At 33.3% G+C, this 16,494-nt stretch overlaps 1 pseudogene; it reads right to left on the bottom strand.

The window, feature by feature from the left end:
* Positions 1-625: 625 nt before the first annotated feature.
* On the bottom strand, positions 626-758 carry LOC145244194 (U2 spliceosomal RNA; annotated as a pseudogene).
* Between the last annotated feature and the right edge of the window lie 15,736 nt (positions 759-16,494).

Here is a 16,494-nt window from a genome sequence, read left to right as displayed (position 1 = left end):
GACACGTATGTCCAGAACACGTGAAAGAAGGCACATGTTTTAACATGTGTATGACGTCACGGAAAATAGAAAGTTCTAGGAATAGAGAAAAAACTTTAGAGAAGTCAGTCAGTCAGAAAACTCGGAGAGAGTCAGACGTCTAGGAAGCGAGACGTCACTTCAAGAAGAAAATGTGAAGCCTTGAATTCTTGGTGATGGAAACATGGCCGTGTGACGAAATAAACCATCAAGTGTTTTTGTAAAGCTCGTCTTGTCTTATGATTCTTACGAAAAGGTAAAGTGAAATTGTATTATATATTTGTGTTATAAAATGTCTTTACATACACGTCTCAACATCATCATGTCTACACAATGTCTGAAAACTGAACACTATGTCCTCACTCAAAGAGCTTTCTTCTTCTACACATCTAAGGAATGAACATTTAATATATAAGAATCTCTCCTAGCATGAACAATCTAAGTCTCTTACAACAACAATCTCTCTCTCGGAGTTTTTCTAAGCATCTTTCTCTAAGACTCTCTCTCAATGAAACCCCGATATGCAACAAGTCTACCATATTGTACCTATTTACTATGCCTCCCCACGGGACAGAGTTAGACACCAGGGTCGTTTTTTAACGTGGAGAAAAGGTACAAAAATAAAAATTGTCTCAGTCGTGAAGGATTTCTCCTCCACTGAAAGAGAACGAGAAATATAAGTGCCGTATCTGAAGAACAGATACTACACTTTGATCTTGGCCAAAAGGCCAAGTAGCCAAAAACAGTTACATGATAAAGGCTGTCCCCTTAAGTATAAAAAATGGAGAATTTAGTTTAAAATGAAAATGAAATAGCAATAGACGGGACATACCAAAGCTCATATACTTAGAAGTTAAAAGTCTACCATATTGTAGTTAGCCAGAAAGTAGGTCAAACTGAACAGAGTTCCACAGGCGGGCAGTTCCAGGAAAGGAGTTTTGTTCATGGAGTCTGCGTTTAGATTTAGACACAGATAGAGAGTGGGGGTGTTGATAGTGGTTGTAGCTAGGCGAGTATATTTTATGATGGACAGTCATTTCTTTTTTTGCATGGTGCAGAACTCAAATTTACATATGTTAAGGCCTAAAATTGCACCGTTTGTTCATTTTCACCAGGATTTGACGCCCCCCCTGGGGACATTTGAGGCTAAATGAGGGGGGGGGAAATGCTGAACTTAGTCATTTTTATGCCTCGTCCACTGTACACTCACGATGGACCATGCATGCTCCACTTGTTTTTTCTGTTTTTTTCTTTTTACTAATTTTACATACATATCTTTCATTCTCTCTTTTGTTTTCCATTTTCTTCTTCTTTCTGTCTTTCTTTTTTCCATTCTTTCCTTCTTTTGTTCTATTCTCTCTTTCGTTCTGAGTTCTTATACGATGCTATCTATGTCAATTCTTACATTTTCATCCCCCACCATTTATTCAATTATTTTCATTTCACTTTCATTTATTGAAATTCTCTCGCCGCCATTTTGTCTCCTCAAACATTGTTCCATCAGACAACAATCCGAAGTAACTAGGCGCCATTTTGTTTATTGTGTTTAATTTACTAAATAGCACGAAAACTCTATGTTTATTATCTTAAAGAAACAACACCTGCATTGTTTTGTTAATTACGCCGATCAAACCAGAAGATCATTAGCTATTTGATGCCATCGAGTCATTTACATTCTACTGCCGTTAACGCCCACCAAATTGGTATCTTTTAGATTTCTTTTGAAGAATCATTTTGGCATTATATCTTTGTGCATGTTGGAAAATACGAGGTGCCTCCAATAAGTTTCCAAACTTTTTTTTACAGGCATTTTAAAGTTGTCGTAGATTCTTGAAAATGCAGTATATTATTGCTATACATTGTATGAGATGACTGACTAATATTTTTGATTTCAGGTTCAAATGAACAGCTAGAGTAGGAATTGGAATACAACCTACTAAAGTCAGATTGTCACAGCTAGTGAATTTAAAAAATCCAATCTGAACGTGGAACTTGGAAAAAAGACCACAGACACATATGGAATGCTTCAGACTGCTTTTGAATCATCATGAATCGAGCAGAAGTTTTTGAATAGCATGAAAGATTCAAGGAAAACAGGGAGGGTGAGGGATGATGAGAAATGTATAATACTCACTAGAGTAGCAAGCGTCCGCGTATTTGTGCATTGTGTAGATGTGCGTGCGAGCAGTGGCGTGATGGAAGAGGGGTGGACTTGCCGCAGGGAAGTGTTGGGTGGGAAAAGAGAAAAAAAAAGATGGCGCCTGGTGTTTTATAAACTATGGTATCGCGAGATCGCGAGATCACGAGAAAACAGATGCCACACATGCAAATGAGACAAGATGAAAACTGCATAAAAAGCAATCTTGACTGAGATGATGGGACAGTGTCGTTTATAGTCACGAGGTTATAGTGTTACTATTGCGAGCGTTGGTGACGATTGAAATTGAATTCGATACAAAGTGTGGGAGGAGTAAGGAAATCAGAACATCAGAGTTGATTGACCAAATAATGATTTTCTTGAATAAGGACCGTCGTATGTCTATGGAAGCAATAAGCTCACAGTTTGATGTCAGTGTGGGAACTGTACACACAATCATTTGCGAGAACTGGAGATGCAGAAGATTTGTGCGAATGCACCAGTTCATAACTCCATCCTTGTCACATATTATTTGACGAAGATGGGAATCAAAACTGTTCCTCGCCCTTTCGATAGTCCAGACTCTGCTCCCTGTGAGTGTTGGTTATTCCCTAAGCCCAAGGAAAACCTTAGAGGCTGTCGTTATGAGACAATTAAAGAGATGAAAGTAGCTGTGACAAGGGTCATTGACACTCTCACACAAGAGGACTTCCATGGGGCCTTCCAGAAGTTGTTGGAACGATACAACAAGTGCAGTGCAGTCTGGATACTTATTGAAGGTACCTCGTATATCAGTGCCTGCGTGTATAACAGCCAAATATACCCTGAAATACTGCCATATTTAGGTGCAGCTGCTAATAGCATCATTTTCATTCGTTCTTGAAATCTAATGGAACCTTTCCGCCTTCCTACTTCTTTTTCTCACAGAAGAGACGTTACATGTCTATCACTTCTTTATCGGTACTTTTATGACAGGCGCTCGACTGAGCTTCAAGCCATGCTCCCTTCCTATAAAACATTGGCAACAAATACTCGTATATCTACAACTATAAAACAATTTCCTCACTCTTTGTCTGTGCCTAATAATGTTATATAGTTTTCATTATTATTATTATTTTTCTTGTTGTTATTGTTATTGTTATTATTGTTCGTTGTTAGGAAGTCTTATTAAAAGTGAGTCTTAGAGTCTTAGAGAGTGTTATTAAGAGATATGTTACGTTCTGTGTTCGTGTTATGAAGAGATTCATATAAAGAAATTTTAAAACACATGATATATAAGACATATAATCACTTTACCTTTTGGTAGAATTACAACACAAAGATGACGTTTATAAAAACACATGATGGGTTTATTTCTTCTCCGACCGGTCGTGGTTTTCTTAGTCAAGAATTCAAAGTTTTACATTCTATGTTTCAAAGGTGACCGTCTCGCTTCCAGACGTTCGACTCCCATCTCTCGACTCCAGACTGTCGTCTCTCGTCCTCAGGCTCTCTCTCAGACTCCCTCTCAGACTCTCTCCGCTTAACTCTAAAGTTTCTAACTATATCGAGAACTTCCCATTTTCCATGACGTCATACACATGTCAAAACATGTGTCTTCTTTCACGTGTTCTGGAAATGCGTGTCCAAAACTTTTTCCTTTGTTTACAAAAGGAATTTTAACCTATATTCCCAGTAACCTATATTTCCAATATGTTAAAAACACGTTTATTAAATTATCCTATAGTTGCATTCCTTTTCTTAAAACTATTTTATTACTAAGCTAAACAATGACTTGTTTTTACATTCCATTTGCTAATTCTCTCTCGTAATCTATTTCTAAACCTAAATTACGAGGTTCGAATTTCGTCTATTCTATTTCATTTTCATTTTAGCTAAATCTCTCTATTTTTATACTTACATGAAAAGGGGACAGTAACAATAAAGCTAAGTTCCTTTCTGATAACTGTCCGTCTGTGGCAAAAATACCACAGGGCTTCTTACCAGTTGACTATAACAAGGTCGTTTTCAAGTCTAACGTAAATAAATTTGTTCAGCTATCCTCTTATAAAATTTTACCTGATTGGCACCATGACTAATCATCACGTTATTGTCTTGCCGTCTAACTCTCACTCATTTACACTTATCCTAAAGTGGCCACCGGGCTTTGAAAAACGGGGATCCGTTTCTGAAATAGAACAGGGTCATACATTTCATTACATCAAAAAAATATTTTAAAATATTTGTACTGGTCTTTTGTTTTCTTAATTTCATTCATACAGAGGAAGTCTCGAAATAAAGACGAAACGTTGATAAACATATAACTTGTTTTTTTTTTATGTCTCTATTTCGTAGGAATACTATGTGTGTGCGCGTGTGTGACGAGAATAATAGAAATAGTATATATATATATATATATATATATATATATATATATATATATATATATATATATATATATAAGAACGAATATATATATATATATATATATATATATATATATATATATATATATATGATGAGAATAATAGAAATAGTTTTCCTACGAAATAGAAAAATAAAAAACAAACCAAGTTATGTGTTCATCAACGTTTCGTCTTTATTTCGAGAGAGTTCCTCTGGATGAATGAAATTAAGAAAACAAAACACCAGTACAAATATTTGAAAATATATTTTTGATGTAATGAAATGTATGACCCTATTCTATTTCAGAAACGGAAAAAGTCGTTAGAAAATCAAAAAAGGGGAAGCATAGCGTTGTGAAAGCGAGTATGAATTTTTTATAACGTCATGTAACCGTCACTATATTAAAAAAGGATAGGATTCAATTCATATAATTTTTAGAACAAATATGTTCGTTATAATTGAAATATAGTTGTGTAACTGAAATGAAATGAGTGTATTTGTGTTATGTAATTGATTGACTGATTATATGTATTGATTATTACGGGGGAGTGTTTTCTGTAGTGTGAGAGAGTTAACCTGCGTCTAAAATTAAATCATGTTCTTTTAAAAGGTGTTTACTTATTAATGGTGATACATTATAGAAACCTCCACGTTGTTTAATTGTGCTTGAATTTGCGATAAACAGTTATTCAAGAAGTCTCCGTCGTTGTTTATTTGAAATAAATATAACTATTTTTGCTTGTTTGAAGTCAAAGGTATGATTATGCCGCAATGAATGAGAGAATAATGCATTCAGTGAATTTCTATATCTTACATCTCTCTTTATGTTCATTGAGCCTTTTCTCCAATAAACGTTGGGTTTCATCAACGTATATATGATGCCAATTTTGGCAAGAAAGAGTGTATATGTCTGCATTGGAAACTGATTTGTTTCGGAGATGTTTCGTTGTTTTTATTGTTTGTTTTATAGTTTGTGATGTTGTTTGCACATATATATATATATATATATATATATATATATATATATATATATATACATATATAACTACTTAATTTACTCACATAAAATTAATATACGAAAGTATAGATTTATGCGTAAACTTTAAATATTTACTTCAAATGTGCTCAATACGTAGGTAGAGCTAGTTAGTAAGTTATAAAAGTTATATGGCGATTAAGCTACACTGAATATTCCGCGTTTCATCCACTCTAGGACTCTTCAGGCTTATGCGCATAAACCTGAAGAGTCCTAGAGTGGATGAAACGCGGAATATTCAGTGTAGCTTAATCGCCATATACATTTTATAACTTATTATATATATATATATATATATATATATATATATATGTACAGAGAAAAAGAGAGAGAGAGAGAGAAGATTGAGATAAATAAAAGTAACACATTAATTATAACAGAATATCTAAGAATTCAAAGTCAACAAATATCTGGAGTACGATCGTTTCTAAAATAGTTTAAAACATATTTATTTAATACTTTTTACATTTTATTACTTTAAAAATATATATCTCAAATTATTATAGCATACCTCTATTCTAAGACAAGATTCTATTTTTGTAGGTGATATAAGTAAATGATTTTGTATCTCGAGTTGAGTTTTGGAGGGAAATTCTCGGCCTGAAGACGTAGTTACCCCAATGACGGGTGATTATACAAACATGTATGCACATAGGAAACTATCAATGTTTGTATAAATGAATTATATATATATATATATATATATATTTGTATATATATATTTCTGTAGAAATATATTTTCTTATAATATATATCAGTCCTTATTTAAGAAGCCCCATATAATTGCAGAGTGATATAGAGAATAAATGACAAAAAGTTATATTCCAAAAGTCATGATGTTGACCATCTTCTAATTTATTCCTTTAATTCAGTTGACTTATACAATTCTTAACAGTATCTGTTTCGTAGCGCAAAATCAATCACTTAATTATTATATCAATCAGTGAATCTATTATGCCCTTAAATCATCAGAAGAAATAGCAACAATCACTCCGTTAAAAGGAACTGAAATGTGATTTGACATGATTAAAATCCGAAAATTGGAAGAGAAGCTGCAAATACCTTTTCGTTTTACCATTACGCCATATTGAATTTTTATCAAGCAAAGTCATTAAACCCAACTATTCGTACCAACAATTTTAATTAATTTATGAACTTCTCTCAAAATGTTCTATTTAATAATTAGCAAATTTATCAATTCTAATTTGTGTATACATACTTATGAAAATAACATCAACAAATTATAAACTATTATACATGTTTGTATATACAAAACTAAACTAAGCTAAAAAACAAAACAAACATAAAACAAAAAAAAACGATAGATCATTACGGTCGGTTCTCTAACTAAACAATTGATTAGAATTGAAAACCACACATAATTCAATCCTGTTAGCTATTATAATCAAAATTATTAATCATTACAATTATAATTTAAAAATAATCATACAATTCAAAAATATACTTACGTTTTGTTAAGTTTAAATATAATCTGAAATCTCCTTTGTATCGTAATTATAAACAATTAAATTTACTTAGCAAAGTAAGGTCGAGTTCCCTCCCTTGGAGCAAATCAAACGAAATATTAACTTTTACTCATATTTATTTATTTAACCAACACCTAGGTATCCATATTCAACTAATCAGTAATTTTAATATAGTTTTAATATCTTATTATAAATTAATTCATTAATTTTTTACAATATAAAATGTTAGTATTAAAAATCTGTAGTTATAAATTATTAAGTTATACTTCATATCTTGCAATGTTGAATTTTGAATTAATTAGTTACTTACATTTACTTTAATTTTTATTTATTTATTTATATATTTATTCATATTATTACATAAATTGAAAGTAATATTTTTAATTTTTCATTTCACAAACTTTACTCAATTCTACATACGACAATCTAGTATTAATAAATATTTTTAGAACTTGCTACTTATTTAAGTATAATTATTGTTTATCATTGCATATATCATAATTCTCTAATAAGTATGTTTCAGAATTTCTTACTTTGATAACATGTTATTTCAATTAAAATTTAATAAATGTATATTCAAGTTAAAACTAATTCTAATTTTAATTATAGTTAATAAGATTTATAAATATTGCTTAAGCTATAAGATTTTAGACAATATCCAACTCAGGTTTTCCTTATACTTTAAACCCCCTCTCCTATGTACTTTAATTAATTTTTTAAAAATTTAACCACTAATTCCAAAATGGATTTATAGACGTTAATTTAATGAGTATATATATTAAAAATATATAGTTTATCTTAGCAGATTTTCAATGGTAATATCTTATTATAACTATAAAATTGATTTTTACATTCTTTCTAACAATTAAACCATTTGGCTCATACATTTGAAACCACTTATCAATAAATGAATAATCACTTGTTGCATCATATACATTGGAGTCTGATTACTATAAATACATTTTTGATATTATGATTATTACCATTTAGTTTTTCTAATCTATAAATTATCTTACTTAACAAACTCAACTTTACCACCTATAAACATTACTATAAACTAAGTAATAATATCACGGTCCATTTCTATTCCTTATGTCAATTTAATATTTAATTCTTCCTTCACTCCTAATTGTATAATATAGATTTATTCTCTTTTTTATCACTCCACAGTAAAATATATTATGTGAAATATATCAACATACTTATCATCATTGTTCATATTAAATATTAATTCAGATATATTTTGCCATCCTATATGCTATCATTATATAAATTCATTAGTTTATAAAGTTTTAATTTATTTTGTTTATTTTTATTAGCTAATTATATTTATATAAAATATCTATCTACATATAAAAAATACTTAAATTTATTAAGCTAAACAGAATATTCCGCTTTTCATCCCAGTAGGGAATGATTAGTCTAAAATGCATGAGATTCGTATTGCTAGATGGTTTTATTTATACACGTGGCTTTTAGTTTAGCTAACCAATCAGATTTATTACTATTTCTGTCTACGTAATTATGTTTTCATTAGCCAATCGCAGGGCTTCTCTCAGAAAAAAAAAACATAGGTTGGTTTTTACTTATTTTCTTCTTCTGTTCCATGTAGGGCTGGTCAAATAAAGAATAAAAGTTGAGACCTCTTTTGGAAATAAAGCAAAAGCGGTCAATTATGACGCAAATGTAATGCCATGACTTCTTGTCGTTGAATACTCTCTTACTGCTTACTGCATGTGGCCGCTATTTGGCATTGATAAGAAATGAATTTCGCTGTACATGTATATGTATATATGAACAAAAATAAAATACAAATGATGTTTAATGCTATGTGATTGAAAAGGAAAATCTAAATTAGATAAATAGTAATCAACGTTTGGTATATTTCAGGACTGAGTTTTAAAAAATACTGAAAAAAAACCCAGGTTACAGACCACATGCTCCTTCTTTCTCTGGAAAACAATTTAAAAATGAGCGTGTAAGGAGGTTGGATTCATTCTCTCTCTCTCTCTCTCTCTCTCTCTTTATATATATATATATATATATATAATTATTTTTTTTACTATAATAATTAAATACCTACAGACACTAGTGTTTCATCCTTTCGGGATTCTTCAGTGCAGGGTGTCACGATTACTACCAGTTGAACGATTCGAACCCCGCGACACGAGACATCTCTGGCTCGATTAGCGGAGGCCGTATCCATTCGGCTACCATTAACCGTGTGAAATAGCGTTGAATTTTAAACATTTTAATTTGAATGTTCATTACGTCAGACAGACAGTGATGAAATCGTTATACGATGATCTACGCATAAGAGCTAAATTGACCGACTTTTAATTCAACTGAAAGTGCTCAACGATAAGAAACGAATTTCTTAAAGGGGCTGTCATAATTATTTTTTACTATAATAATTAAATACCTACAGACACTAGTGTTTCATCCTTTCGGGATTCTTCAGTCCAGGGTGTCACGATTACTACCAGTCGAACGATTCGAACCCCGCGACACGAGACATCTCTGGCTACTGTCAATTAATTAAATAAGAACTCTAAGTGCCCCTACTCGCACATTGCCATCTCCTTTCCGGACACCTATTCCAGGTAGGTGTTTTCCTAGTTATAAAGTCCATGTTTTGATCCGCCACTTCATCGAAACACTAGGAAGAGGGGCTCCTATGTCTTAGTCAGCAAATCATCAATTTATACAATTGTCTGTAAACTGATATCGTTAAATAATTAAATAAGCTCTGTCCATTGCAACAACGTTACACGCTTTTTTTTCTTGTCAAATAAGCCAACCGCATTACAAACGGATTTCCTTTTACGATAGAGGGTAGAACATAAGTAGTATACTTAATATATAAAATTCGTACATAATAAACTATGATCAGCTTGCCACCTACATCTAATCGCTTATACTTGATCCTCATAAGCTCACAACTTACTTTCAGTATCCTCGAACCTCGAACTGTTAATTTCTCAAATCTTACATCACTAAGACATTTTCTGAATAGATACACACATTTTTCCCGATCAGTTCAACATCCAGTGATCGTACATCTAATCCTCATTTAATTCCTTATATCACTTTTAATTTTACCTTAAATTTTCATTCTATTCCTAAGCTAAGATGAACAACTCATAATACTCTATTCAACTACTTTTAAAAAAATTAGATAGACGCAGTTACAATATCAGAGACTCCCTTGAAGTGCTCTGTACCTGATCTAGTCTACGGACTAGAACAAGAAACCATAATTTCTCTCCAAACCGTAAAAATACGCTGCTAGTATGCTACGTATATCCTATAGATACTTAACCTCGAAAACGACTGCCTTTGTATGTTTTACATGACAAACTTTTTTTTTTTTTTAACTCTACCCCAAACTCTATACACTAACGTGTAATTATACTGTACTATTATTAAAATCGTCTCTCCTGATCACTAACCAAATGCTCTATTTCCCAAGTTGCCATTAAATCTAACCCATTGCACGTGCCTTTGAGGGGTCCAAGCTCTCAACCCTTAACCTTAATAGACTGACTTTTCGTAAATCGATACACATTAACACCTAAAGATTTCTAAGGCTTGTTTTAGATTATATTTTATCCCATAACTAAGTTTCTAAGTAAATACTTACTAGCCATAGTGTTATACACAGATTTAAAGTGATCTATAATGAACAACAACCCTTAAATTTAAAGTGATCTATAATCTATAATGAACAGCAACCCTTAAATTTAAAGGAATCTATAATGAACAGCAACCCTTAATATCTATGTTTTTGATAGGAGATAGTATTGCAATAATTAATGCACAAACTGAACCGGTACTCATTGTAATACAATCTTCCGGATTTTAAGAGAAAGGCGAAACCATCTTCCTTCGTTAGACGTCTGAAGACAACATACTCAATCTCTAGAATTCCATACACTGAAAATATGCCACTTAACCATCCATCTATATTTAATTATATCTACAGAATACGCCATAACTTATATCTTTCAGGTATACCTGTACTGAACTGTACTCCAAATCAAATGTTTCTTGTATCTATCTTGAGTATATATCTTATCTTTCAGTCGTATTAAATACTCAGTTTGGGCGCCAAATTTTAATTTCTAATATTAAGTAAATCATACTTTAACATGTTAACCTATTCCTAAACTAACATAAACTATATCTAACCATACATAAACTCCTCTCTCTCTCTCTCTCTCTCTCTCTCTCTCTCTCTCTCTCTCTCTCTCTCAAACCAATGCTGTTGCAAATGTAGTTGCTTCAACTGAATGAATTTTACTTATCATCTCTCTCATTAACAAAAACCTAGAAAGCATAGTAATGCCCCTTTTTAATTACTTTGAGGAGTGTAATTTTTCAGTAGATATTAACCTAAATAACTGATTAATATTAACTACCCATGTGGGGTCGCAGAAATACCTGGATTAGGACCTAGGCGGTGGGCGAATCCTTTCGGTGTTGATGGACCCGTAAATCTTCCCAGGTCATCCGTCTAGGAGGAGGAAAACTCTGAAGATAAACCTAGGGGAGGGAGGCCTCTTCAGTCCCGGACGACAACCTTCCTAGAGCTGGTGACTCAAACAAATTACCGGTTGGCAAACCTAAATTTCTTAAGGAGTAGATAGGTTCTGTCTATCGCCCGGCTTTCATACTCCTTTGCCTATTAGCCAGACGTAGAGGTGCTATCACAGGGACTCGTCAGAATCACCCAGTGGTTGACGTTGTTTTCTGACTAGGGCAATGAACGCCGTTTTTCCCCGCTCCCGCCACAGCCCATCTCCCTAAACTGGACACTATGGGGGTGTTTCAGTAACATATATGCCGGTACGGTTGGACTGGGTTGATTTTACCCAATGGATTGAAGGTACCAGATTGACAGTTCCTGGCTGCTGTTTCCGACTGATAGTACAGGAGCCCTAACTCTTTGATAGCGCTTAGAGCGGCTGCTCCGTCAACAGTTGTATAATATCGGGATGTTTATAGTGCCATGTCACGCATGGAAAAGAACCCTGCACTCATCACCGGTGGGCTTTCCTGAGACCACAATCCTGTAGGCAAAGACAGCTGATGGTCTACTGGTATTGTATGTCTGATATTCGGCACAACCACTTGTCCAGTATCCCTCACTCATCCTAACTGAAACTTTTAAATTAAATAAAATGAAATTACAGATCAAGAAAAAGTTACGTTTAAACCAGGACCAAACTCAAAGAAAACCAACCTGCCTCCTCCCTGTAGGCTTGCATTTACGAATGTCCGCGGGATTAGAATTAACCTAGATGACGTTGAATCATTTCTCCTTGTAAACACCCCGGATATCTTAGCATTAAGTGAAACTAACCTACACTCCTTCATTTTCTCTAACCACTTTAACATGCCTGGTTATCTCCCACTTTTCCGTAAAGACTCGAACAGACATATGCATGGGCTTGGAGTCTATATTCGTAACACCCTTATCCTGACTAGAGAAACAAAACTAGAATCAAATGACCAGGCCTTTATGTGCTTCAGGCTAAACATGCAACATAATATTAGCTACTTGTAATTTCTCTATCGCCCTCTCTCAACCCAGGACTGTTGGGTTGAGGGAGAGCGGTAGAGAAAATAAACGGTAATAATAGCTCAGTGTTAAAGACTTATTTTGCTGTTGAATTTGTAGTACAACGTGTACACAATATTAATTATATCATAAAAGTTTATTATGGACGCATTTTATATACAGGGTGTTCCAAAATGGTTGACTCCATTCTAAATGTCCATATCTCGGAAACTATTTGATGGATCTAAATGAAACTAAATACACTTTGTGTTGAAGTTCATAAGTTTTATTGGTTAAATTTACAAAGAAAAGTACAAATATTTGTTGGTTCTATGACAGATTTTTATAAATGTTCAATATAAGTTCTGCCTGTTACTCTGTACACGTCGAGTCGGTATTTGGGCCCGTGCCATACTCGCTGTAGCATTTAGGTATGCGTAAGCAGTCCTTTTCTTGACATTGTTGGTGTCAAGTCCTAATGTGTTTTGTAATTAGTACCTCTTTTGTGAAGAAGGCACGCTGCACTGTCTTCAGTGACTGGGTTCGATCATACTCTAACGTGCAAAATGCATTTTTTTTTCAAGTGAACGACATTTCTTAACCTGAAAAGATAGAAAAACCAAACGTTACACACAAAAACTTGAAACGTTTCTACACAAGCTGTAAAAATTTGAGGTCATTCCAACGAAAATCGTCCAAAGTATTGGCCTACGAAATGGGGTCAAACATTTTGAAACACCCTGTATATCTATCTATCTATCTATCTATCTATCTATCTATCTATCTCTCTCTCTCTCTCTCTCTCTCTCTCTCTCTCTCTCTCTCTATATATATATATATATATATATATATATATATATATGAATTTATAAAATATATATGGCGATTAAGCTACACTGAATATTCTGCGTTTCATCCACTATAGGATTCGTTACACAAAAAGCGTAGTTTATCAAGCAACAATATTTGTGAAAGAAAACCCGAATAACAAGAAATATTACGTAGGCATGACTTCCTTAGATTTCAAAACCCGATACTATGACCACAAAAGTACGTTCAAAAATAAAAAAAAACACTGTATAAAAACAACACTAGCGAATAAATACTGGGAACTCAAAGAAAGCGGACATTCGCCGGTAGTCGAATGGAAAATAATAAGACAAGCTACCACGTGCAGACATTTAGACGACCCATGTAAATTATGCCTCCATGAAAAATTTGCTATCCTGTACTTTAAAGACCCCCAAAATCTATTAAACTGTAGACGAGAAATAGCAAACAACTGTGTTCACAAAATAAAACTTACTCTAGGATAGCGATACAAAATAGCTTTAAAACTAACAATAACAATAGAAAACAAACAAATAAATAAATTAAATAAACATGAATATACATAAACGATCACACACACACACACACACACACACACACATATATATATATGTATGTATATGTGCATGTATGTGTGTACACATAGGTATATTTATATATAAAAAAGGGAGGAAAACGTCTACCTTAAACCACTAACCTAGTTCTAAAACAGATCCTTTGTTCGATAAAATGCATGCCCATTGGCTGATAGGAAGGGGCGCGGTGGATACTAGAAAGCTGATTGACTAACTAAAAATCCTCAACATATATAAAAACAAGAAACAACCACAGAATTCGCGCATAAGCCTGACGAATCCTATAGTGGATGAAACGCAGAATATTCAGTGTAGCTTAATCGCCATATATATTTTATAAATTACTAACTAGCTCTACCTACGTATTGAGCACTTTTGAAGTAAATACTTAAAGTTTACGCATAAATCTATACTTTCGTATATTAATTTTATGTGAGTAAATGAAGTAGTTATATATATATAGTAATTTATAAAATATATATGGCGATTAAGCTACTCTGAATATTCCGCGTTTCGTCCACTCTAGGACTCTTCAGGCGTATGCGCATAAGCCTGAAGAGTCCTAGAGTGGATGAAACGCGGAATATTAGTGTAGCTTAATCGCCATATATATTTTATAAATTACTAACTAGTTCTACGTATTGAGCACTTTTGAAGTAAATACTTAAAGTTTACGCTTAAATCTATACTTTCGTATATAAATTTTATGTGAGTAAATTAAGTATATATATATATATATATATATATATATATATATATATAAAAGAGAGATTAATGGCTTGGATGTTGTTAGGAAAGCAAATAACATGTCTGGCAAGTTTGTTTACTATAATATCTATCATTATCATAAAGTCTGGGACGAAAAAAATAGATATATACGACCAAATAACCACGTATCATTTAAAAAAAAAATCAACCGAAAAGTTGTATTGTTTCGCCCTAACAGATCAAACGAAGATCAGTTTTAAAAGACGAAACATAATATGCCGTAAACGTTTTTAAAACAATCTTTAAAAAACATAATCTTCAAAATATGTCAACTTTCATCCATTATTTCTCGCTGACTCGAATGTACCCGTGTCATAAAAAATCATGGCGAAATGTAAGATTTCAGAGATCAGAATTATCTCCCTTTTAATTAAGTGTATGGTCACATGCCTGATAGATATAACATGCGTTTACTCAAATCGCACACACGTATACACTTTTAAATGCTCACTGGTTACCCGCCCTTGTCGTAATTCCTGTTTGTCCAACAGGTAGCGTTCTCTACTATCGCTTCTCTCTATCTCTCTCTCTCTCTCTCTTACTCTATATATCTATCTATTTATCTATCTATCTTACTCTATCTATCTATCTATCTATCTATCTATCTCTTCCCATTCGAACCGTCCATGTGAGTGGCACGCTTTTTGCACACGCCCTGGCCAGGCGACACCTCCGTTTTAAGATAAAACGGATGTGCATTCTTTTACAAGGCAAGAAAGAATGTACGGGTTTACCTTAACAAACTCTCGCATTCCCGATAAACTTTTAACGTATGCACTCTTGTGATCACACACAAACATCTAGAAACACCACGTATGCACTAGAGAACGTATATACGCAATAGACACTTTCAACCTCACGCATACATGTTCGCACACATACATACGTGCACGCAAAACGCCCTCTTAATGTTCTCACCTTCTGGTTAAATAAAACATCTTTTATGCATGTATGCATCCCGACTTTTACGTTCTCCTGTTTAACGTTAAATGTCTTCTTAAATGTACTCGTAAAACATGCCCTTCATTTTTGATTTATTTTATTACGCTGTACGATCTACAAACGACGAGGTTCGACCGTCTGGTAATTGAACACGCAGCCTATTACGGTAACCTCACCGCAACAAGTTGAACCCAGTTATCTCCCTTTGAATGAATAACTCGAGAATTAACTATTATCATTAGGGCGATGACAGCAGCGTATTCTCTTCATTGTTTTGACTCTAGAGTATATATCCGACACAGTAAGACACAGTTAATCAACCGAGAACCACGTCACTCTATATAAAAGCATATAAGATATCAACGGATATATACTCGAGAGTCAGAACAATGAAAAGAATATGCTGTTGTCGTATCTCTAGTCATCATAATAGTTTCAAGCAAATGATAAATTAATGCTAATTTGCATAAAACGACTACACACAACACTAAATTTTTATGCTAGTTACTTATTATTGTTACGTTGTCGTATCATAACTGAGCGTTTGTTGTATATTGGTTGCAATTGGTATGGAGAGGATATATTAAAACGTGTCTATTTATAAAAGATTAAGTGTTTGATTATCTTACCAGGGTTAATGTCGTTGTGTGTGTGATCATCTAGTGGTCTTTCTATTACATATGTTCATATGCTGTTAAGTGTGAATATGTGTGTGACATGTCATTTGACCATACCTTCTGCCATTTTTTTGG

Source organism: Euprymna scolopes, chromosome 22 (assembly GCF_053919585.1).
Source record: "Euprymna scolopes isolate OS-2025 chromosome 22, ASM5391958v1, whole genome shotgun sequence".
Classification (NCBI taxonomy): domain Eukaryota; kingdom Metazoa; phylum Mollusca; class Cephalopoda; order Sepiida; family Sepiolidae; genus Euprymna; species Euprymna scolopes.
The sequence above is the reverse complement of the archived record's forward strand: the minus strand, read 5'-3'. Positions and strand labels throughout refer to the sequence as shown.